Here is an 8,548-nt window from a genome sequence, read left to right as displayed (position 1 = left end):
CCTGTACCACTACTATATCTGTGGTTAGACAAACTATTTTTTTTCTTATATAAATGACAAATTCTGCTGTGAAATGTATACCATGGATGCTTGGGCGGGAATGGGTATTAGGGAAGTATAGACAGCAAGTGGCTATTGGAGGTAGCATGCTAATTTTTTTGTTGGGAGAAAATGTGAAGTGGAGTCACAAGGGACAGCAATAAAGAGAATTACACAAGGCTTAGCCAGGAATTTACCTTTAGGCTCTGAACATGGTATAAATTTTAAGGAAAAAAAATGCCTTCTAATGACCTGATACTGTTCTACTGGAGTTGATCTGTCACCAATTTTGTTGGAAAAAACAGTATCAAACCTTAAGAATCTTTTTTACTATTAGTAAAAGCTACTCCTCCAAAATCAGTCTAGTAAATTTGTAATGCCAAAAGACATAATATGCACGTTATCCATCAGGAACTTTTTGTTTTGCTTTTTTTAATCTCATTTCTCAGTTAAAGATTCATATATGTAACTCCCACTAATGCTTAAATTCCATGAAAATCAATTGTCAGTCTCAATGCTCATGTGTCTGGCAGTTGAGACCAGACCTTTTGGCAGAAAAGAGGGGGTGAAACCATACCACCAGACCCTCCTCTGCCACCTTGGGTTTACCTATAACATTGACATTAAAAATGAGATATTTAATTTAATATTTGTCATCATTTTAAAGTAATATCAGTGTTTGGATGGTATGAAAGAACTGAAACCTGAAAAGAAGATTTCAAGCTTCAAGTGATGAATCCCACTAAATATTTTTCCAACCAACTTTACTGGAGAAATACAACAATTTGTATATAATTCACGTTAACATGGGTTTAATGTCTGTAAGCAATATAAAATCATCTTTATTTAATTATGTTTATGTTAGCATGCAAGTGAGCATGCCAAGTAGAATCAGAACACATTAGATGAATGAATTTCAGGAATGTTACATCAAGGTAAAGTGTAAACAGGTGTAATGCAGAACTGTATGACCTGATCTGGGAACTGAAAAGATCACCTTCTGGGTAGATAAAGCATTTATTTTTGCTCATTTTGTCCCAAACTTACTTGCTGAAGCTAATAACTGAATTGAATGACTTTAAAAATATCTTAGGTACCAAAGTAGTATTTTAGGAAGCAAGCTAAGTTATCAAACTGTCAACAAAACCTTTTTCTCTCCTTGTACTCATCTAACATCCACAATCACAGCCCCTGAAATCCTGAAGCACTAAAGTGCCAATTTATGAAACAAGAGTGAGATCATTCTGCAACCTGCTTTATTCATTTCTGTAGCAGCAAAAACATGGCCCACAAAATCCAATGCTGAATCCTTATAACTAAAAATATAGTCACCTTTGTTAAACTTTGGGTCTTCTTGCATTTATTTATAATAAGGAACATTTTAGCCACTGCTTTCTTTTAGCCAAGCAGCTTGTAAATATTATCCATTTTCCTTACCCCTACCTGCAGTACCAGTTTCGTTACAATCATCCATGTAAAAATGGAAATGTGTGTAATTCTCAGCAACAAAAGAAATGGTGGTAGGAAAAGTTAATAGCTACATGGTGTAGCATTGGGCTTACATGTTTCTTGGTATCTTGACTGGAATAGTCACAAGTTAAATGCAGTTTGGGGTGGTGGTATTTAAGATATACATGGAGTATTTTCTGCAGGTACATATGAGTATATATCTGTATATATTATATGAGTACAGGTGCTGCTAGATGAATAATTTGGAGTTCAGATTACCTGAATTAGTTTGGGCAGCTGGATTTAAATTGCCTATCAAAATGACAAACCCAACACAGGTAGAATGGCCATTGAAATATTCTTTCCTGGAGATCAGATACTCAGCTTTTGTGTTAGAGTAAACATGAATATGAAATAGGCAGTTCATAGATTTGGGTATTATTAAACTAGTGACTAAGTATAGTTTATAGTTGTGACTACTATGGAATTAGTCTGGATGATGTGGCAGATTAGTATTTGTATACATTGTACCTCTGGGGGAGAGTAGGGGACTGAGCAAACTATATTTGTAAATGATGAAGGAAGCTTTCCCATTCAAGACTGCAGTGCTGCAGTGTGGATGCAATATTCTTGGCTAGGCCCTGACACCAGAACATGGGGGATGTGGCAAAGGAGTTTTCCTGCTGGAAATATTGTAACACATATTCGCATGGCTAACTAAGTTCTGTGTTCATTTCAGCAGCTTTACTGTGGGAGTCAGAAGATGGCAGTATTTGCTTATTGTTAACAGTACTTCATAGCTAATGATAAAAGAGACTAGAATGAAGGATAAAATATATATGCATCTTGCTCTGTATTTTTGTCATTGAATTTTAATGTAAAATACATTTTGAAAATGTAGAAATTGACAGCTCTGTATTTTTCTCTGAAATAAGACGAAGAAAGCAAGTCTTGAAAAGTCTTGAAGAAAACAACATTTAACCAAGAAACAAAATTAATTAATTTGGACTGACCAGCAATGTGATCTAAAGCCCTGATTCTGGAAAGATGTATATATGTGCTTAACTCTGATTTCAATATGCTTGGGATGATACATAAGGGTAAGTCTTATGCAGGAGTGTATCCTTAAAAACAGTGCTTTTAAAAACAGTGGGCCAGAGCAATTGATGCTGAAATTCAGCAATGCTCCACTGACTCCAGTACACCAATTTATGACAGCTGAATATATGACCCAAAATGTATAAGTAGTTATCTGGTCCATATTGTATTGATTCAGTACCAAAAAGGGCTTTATTATTCTATGAAGTATTTTAAGAAAATGGGCAAACAAGTCATTACGAGAGTAATGTACATGTTATAAAGAGTTTTTAATAAAAAACCCTAAGCTCTTAAACAGCATTAGTACTGCTTGCATATGACCCCAAAAGGGTAGTTTACAATAAAAATGTATTATATTTGACACACCATCTGCACAAAGAAACTTCAGGTTCCTTATTATGTAAACATGTGACAGTGTTTATATTAATTAATTGGAGTTCTCTTTCAGTCTTCATATGAACAAAGCTTCCACAAAAGCTAATAAAGGAGATACCCTGTTTGTCATGCAGATCTCATTATAACATAATCTGTTTGAAGTAATTTAGCAGTAAAACACAGAAACAGTCAGTTATACTGTAAGGCAGGTGGTGATCAACTAAGGGGAAAGAATGAAGATTTGAAGTAATACCCAAAAGAAAGCATATATGCTTCTCTACATTTCTGAAGACAGAAAAGGCAATTAAATTACTTGAAAAGGAAATAGCTTTCATTGGAAAAGTCGAGTTTGGAGGGATTCAATTTAACTTAAGTGGGAAATAGTTTCTCTGTGTGTGTCCCTCCCCCCCCCCCCCCCGAGTCCTTACCAATTCTGATTTTTTTAAATTTTAGTCCAGATTCATACTTTTTATAAGACACTAGATTTTACAGACAAAAATGATTTATGTAGCTAGGAAAAATATGATACTACCGTAATACTATATATAAAGTTATAAAGTACATCTATTTGTTTTACTAAAATAGTATAAATTGCCTTTGTGTTTTTATGGCTCGTAAAAGTACCGTTGTATTGAGCTTTAAAGGTCTATCTTTTACCTGTTCCAGCGTTCATTTTTATAAAGCAAAATGCTGAGTATTTTCAACCTCCTGATTATAATTGAATTAAGTTTCCTTCTGATGTGAATTGGTGACTGTGATGTTCACTGTGTCCAATAGATAAACAGATAGTCTTCCTGCTCTGTGGGGTTGAATCAACTGCTTTGGCGAAAATGGCTACTTGGCTACTCCCCAACTTGTCTTTATTCTCATCCCTGGAACCAAACCAAATTGTACGTTAGAAAAGTACAGTTCTCATGACTTCCTTACCTTTTCCTCTTTATCTTTAGAAAAGGAGAATCTAGAATAGTTACTAACTCGTGCTGTCTTGTACTAATCTGTTTATCACCTGTACTGAGGAAACCTCGGGCTTAGTCCATAAGGAGTGGTGCCATCCATACTGCAGCTCATGTTCAGATGTAGTGAAATCTGTTCCTTGGCACCTTCAGTATTGTCCATTGTAAGGCACAGAACTTTCCCAGGCAGAGCACTGCTGCTATGTTCAGGGGAGAGAAGGAAAGCCAGATTGTGGTAACAAAGTTGTAGAAGCTACTGCAACTGAACGTCTTCAAATAGTATGATGTGTATGATGTAGATCAGCATTCATGTTCCTGTGGAGCAGATACTCGTATAGCTTCTTGGAAGCAGAGCCTTTCATGGGCCTGTGTATGCCTTGCCCTGAGTAAGAGTATTCTCATTTAAAAATATATGTTTATGCCTGGACTTTACTTAAGCTCATTTACAAATGGTCTACTTGTTTTTGAAAACGCTTTGTTACCTATCGGTCTTATTCTTTGGCTATTGGAGGTGTTTTTTAAAAGAAATATGACAATCCAAATTCTATTGTATTCCCATTAAATATATCTAATGAGATTTTTTTTAATGAATGGGGGAAATCATTCAATAAAAAAACCTTTGGTAGTGCTTTTTTGTTTCTGTTTTTTTAAGCTGTATGAAAACTTTTTTTGAATTGCTTAGATTTTTCACAGACTAATTTCTGCAAATTTTGGTTGATAGAATATTCATCATAAAATAATATTTGGGTTTAATTTTTATCATTCAAATGTTCTGATCATGTACTTGTGTCCAGTGATATGTATGAGTTTAGAAAATTTTAAATCTGCTAAGCTGAATATGAAAAATGACACATTCAAAATTCATTGGTATTAGATACTTTGCCATATATTTGTAAGAGCACTGCAAATGGATTGGAGACCTGTACCTCAGAGTGTGTGGGGTGGGAGGCTACAATGTACCTGCCCCACCCTCCAATGCTGGCTGGGCAACCCCCCAGAATAAGCTCCCTCTGCTCCTCCCCTCTCCTTCTGAAAATAGTGCTGGGAGCAGTGCTGGGCTGTATCAACTGAGCCCTGCTCCCAGCAAGTACAGTCAGAAGTTACTGAAGGCACTTTGCTTTAGGGAACCTTCTTCTGAACTTTCATGTAATAAAGGTTCAAATTTTTGAAGTGTTGGGCCCTTTTAAGGCATTCAGCAGCTGTGTGCTTGAGTTTGGCCATAGCTGTAGAGCACTTTCAAGGGCCAGATCAGGCACAATTTGTTACTTCTGTCTGTTCCTACAGAGAGCTCTCTCCAAACAGTCCTCTCTGGGCTGCTCTTCACAGAAAGTTCCCTCTAAACTCTGCCTTCAGGGACCCTCAGGTACACCCAAAATGGCTGCCAGCCACCCATTGAGCATGCCCAAGAGTGTCTCACTGGCCTTCCCAAGATGGATGCATTTTGAAAAGTTCCCTTCTCAGTACAAGGATGGTTACACAGACTTTGCACCTTTCAGGCTACAGCTTTGTGGTAATTGTTCCCTGCATTACCACTTGATTCTGGGGTTTCCTTTTCTCACTCATCACAACCTTGCCAGGAAGTAAATTTTGGTTGCTGCTGCTGCCAGCAGCACTGTTGGAAACCTGGAATGGTTACCCAACCTATGATCCAAGCAGTCTCAGGCTTCTGAGGCCATATGCAGCCTTACCCCAAAATATCAGGATTATGTAGATTTCTCTGAGAAAAAGAAGGAAGAAGCCCTCCCCTACACTGGATTACATTCACCCCATCAATCTACAGCCTGGGGCAAAGATCCCATCAGTTTAGCATCTCTGTGCTATGTCATAGCCAGCACTTGCAGTGCTCCAAAAGCACTTTCAAGAAAACTTGATTCTTGCATCAGCAGGTCACTTCACCTGACAGAGCCCCCATCCAATCCATCAGAAAGAAGGATGAGAGCATCTGCCTTTGTGTAGATTATTGGACTCTGAACAAAGTTACCATTAGAACCAGTACTCCCTGCATCTTATCCCAGAGTTGTTGCTAGATTAAAAAACACTTAGTATATTCACCCTGCTCAACATTCAGAGAGCATATAACCTGGTGCAAATCAGGGCTGGCAATGAATGGAAAACCACCTTTTGGACTTGATATAGGAACTTTGAATATTTATTTATGCCCTTCAGGCTTGTCAGTGCCCCAGTCACATTCCAACATTTTATTAATGATGAACTGTTTCATCACTAAAACATTTAATTAATGATTCATTAAATGTCTTAGACCTCTTGGAGCAATTTGTTATCATTTCCCTGGACAATAATCTTCTTGGAAGATCCTGAACAGCATCCATTGTATATCCAGGTGGTACTGGAGAGGCTACAAAAACATGGTATGTGTGGAAAATTAGAGAAGTATGCCTTTTGCTCCCATTGACCCTGCTCTCAAATTGATCTCCTGGCTTGCTGATCCAGTTTATCCCTAGATTCTGCTCCTGCCTCCTAATTCTGGTTGGTACCTTGATCCCTGAAACTCAGACCTGGCTTTCCATGTGATAGGACCATTCCAAATTTGACAAGGTAAGAGTACAGTGATTTATTTTAACTTTGTGCCAGCTTTATTCATATGAAAGGGGGACAATTTGACTAACATTTTGCAGAGATTCCTGCATTTTCCTGATAGCTAGAAAATTATATTTAATGATTTGCTTTTGGGAATTGGTTTGTAGGTAAAGTAGATTGCATTAGAACAATGGCCCAAGGAAACAGAAAGCATTAATTCATTTCTAGAAGCCTGTTTGTGACAAAGTTTCCTTCAAGGTCCATTGTATCTGAAGCCAGAAGACACACTGGCTATGAAATTGAAGATGTGTGCTACACTGTTTCATAACAAGAACAACGTACTCAAACAGAGATAAGGTACTTTGCAGTATTGGTGCCAGGTCACAGTGCCCAACTGCAGAGCCCTTGGGATTTCCAGTTTTGTTGAACCAAATTGGAAGACTGGTAAATAACAAAATTAAGATGTGTGCATGTGATGGGTTTGTTGGAAAAAAGGAATTAGTTGACAGGACAGATATGATGATGACAAGGAAGCCAATCAATTATGCCTGGGAATTAAGAGTCATCAGAAGATAAAAAGGAAGGATTTCAGAGCAGCAAAGGACTCCCAAGGGGAGGAACCCAAGGCCACCATGGACAGAGAGCAACCACAAGCCCAGCTCATCCACCCCACTGGGAGCGGGAAGGTGGGCCTTGGCCTTCAACCTTTCAGCTGTGGACATCTAACATTCAAGAAAGAACCACAGGGTGAAGCTTTCATGCTGGCCAGATGTACTTTCCCTCTGACAACTCTAGGTCTGGAAAATACAGAATTGTTCGCGTTATTCTTATCTGGTATCTGCTTTTAAAAAGATGCTCTGGAAAATAACTTCACATTGAGGAGCTGGTTTCTTCTTTTGCAGCAACTCTTATCTTGACCACTTGGCAGGAAACCAGTACATCTTATACTTCCAGGTTATAGGATTTGAGTAAATTGCTGTGAGTTAGTAATTACATGGTCTCTACTACCTATTTCCAATAACTTAGATTGCTAAAAGCACCTTTCACAGGCATATCTGCATTTCTCTGATGCTGCTAAACTATGTTTTGAATACAATATTCATATAACAGAGGTATACTTTTAGTAAGTGACTTTGGGGTTAACCAGTGGCTCAGCCTGAGGCTTGTGAACAGGGAAATCTCTTTCAAACCAGGCATTTAAAACACACAGGTACTAAATCTCAGGGCAACAAATGGACCAAAAAGTGACAATAAAGGGGTAAAGACAGTCCCTTATACTTCCACCTATTGCTTCTGGTGACAACTGTAGAACAGCTGTGTGCATTGAGCAGTTGAGGGAAACTGGAACTTGGGCGCTGACAGAAGTGACATGTGTCATGTGATTGGTTCCCTGAAAGCACTCTACAGTTGTGCTGTGATAGAAGTGGCCAATAGCGCAAAAAATTAACTCGGATATAATGAGGGATCAGATGAAGGTGGTCCAAAGTGGAGTACCTTAGAGAACTTCTGTTCCCTAGGATCAGTTTGTCAGGGCAACTGGGGCTAGGCTTATGTAGCTCAGCCCTGCCCATGTACTGTCTGCAGGAAAGGCAGTGTGGGGGGAGGGAAAAGTAACTGTGGGCTGGGTTTTGCCTGGCATGAACTGGAAGGGGTGCGGGTGGATTGGAACCCCTCTGTCTCATGCCCCCCACCCCTCCTCCTTCAGTTCAGGCTGGGCAAACCCTAGCCTGCAGCTCCCCTTCACCCTCCCTTCTTGAAGACAGCCCCAGTTGTCTGGGGGGCAGGAGGCAGGACTGCATCAGCCCAGTCCCAATTGTCGGACTGGCAGGAAGGCTTAATTTGATTCCCACTCCTTCCCCCAACACAACAGGCAAACATCTCCTGGGTGGCGGGGAGGGGTTGCTCTATCTCATGGTGCTTTATGCAAAGTGCCATGAGTTAGAGCAGGGACATACATATCTGTCAGCGCTTCTATCAGATTAGAGGGAGAGGCTTTCTATCTTTCGTCCAAAAGGATAGAAGGAACCTGAAGAGTCAGACATGCCACAAAAATTCACTAGGGGCTTTGCTATTGCTTATGATTTTGCAAGAGAGGG

General features: G+C 39.1%; 1 long non-coding RNA gene across 1 annotated transcript in view; it reads left to right on the top strand.

Moving 5' to 3' along the window:
• LOC109305846 overlaps window positions 1–5,113 on the top strand; it is a 5,855-nt gene extending 742 nt beyond the window's left edge. Inside the window, exons 2-3 of the long non-coding RNA XR_002099732.1 lie at window positions 602–604; window positions 5,103–5,113. This is a non-coding gene — a long non-coding RNA (uncharacterized LOC109305846). The remainder of the gene's footprint in view (window positions 1–601; window positions 605–5,102) is intronic.
• The last annotated feature ends 3,435 nt before the right edge of the window (window positions 5,114–8,548 follow it).

The sequence above is a fragment of the Crocodylus porosus genome, unplaced genomic scaffold (assembly GCF_001723895.1).
Source record: "Crocodylus porosus isolate Cpor-Errol unplaced genomic scaffold, CroPor_comp1, whole genome shotgun sequence".
NCBI classification, from domain to species: Eukaryota; Metazoa; Chordata; order Crocodylia; family Crocodylidae; genus Crocodylus; species Crocodylus porosus.
The sequence above is the reverse complement of the archived record's forward strand: the minus strand, read 5'-3'. Positions and strand labels throughout refer to the sequence as shown.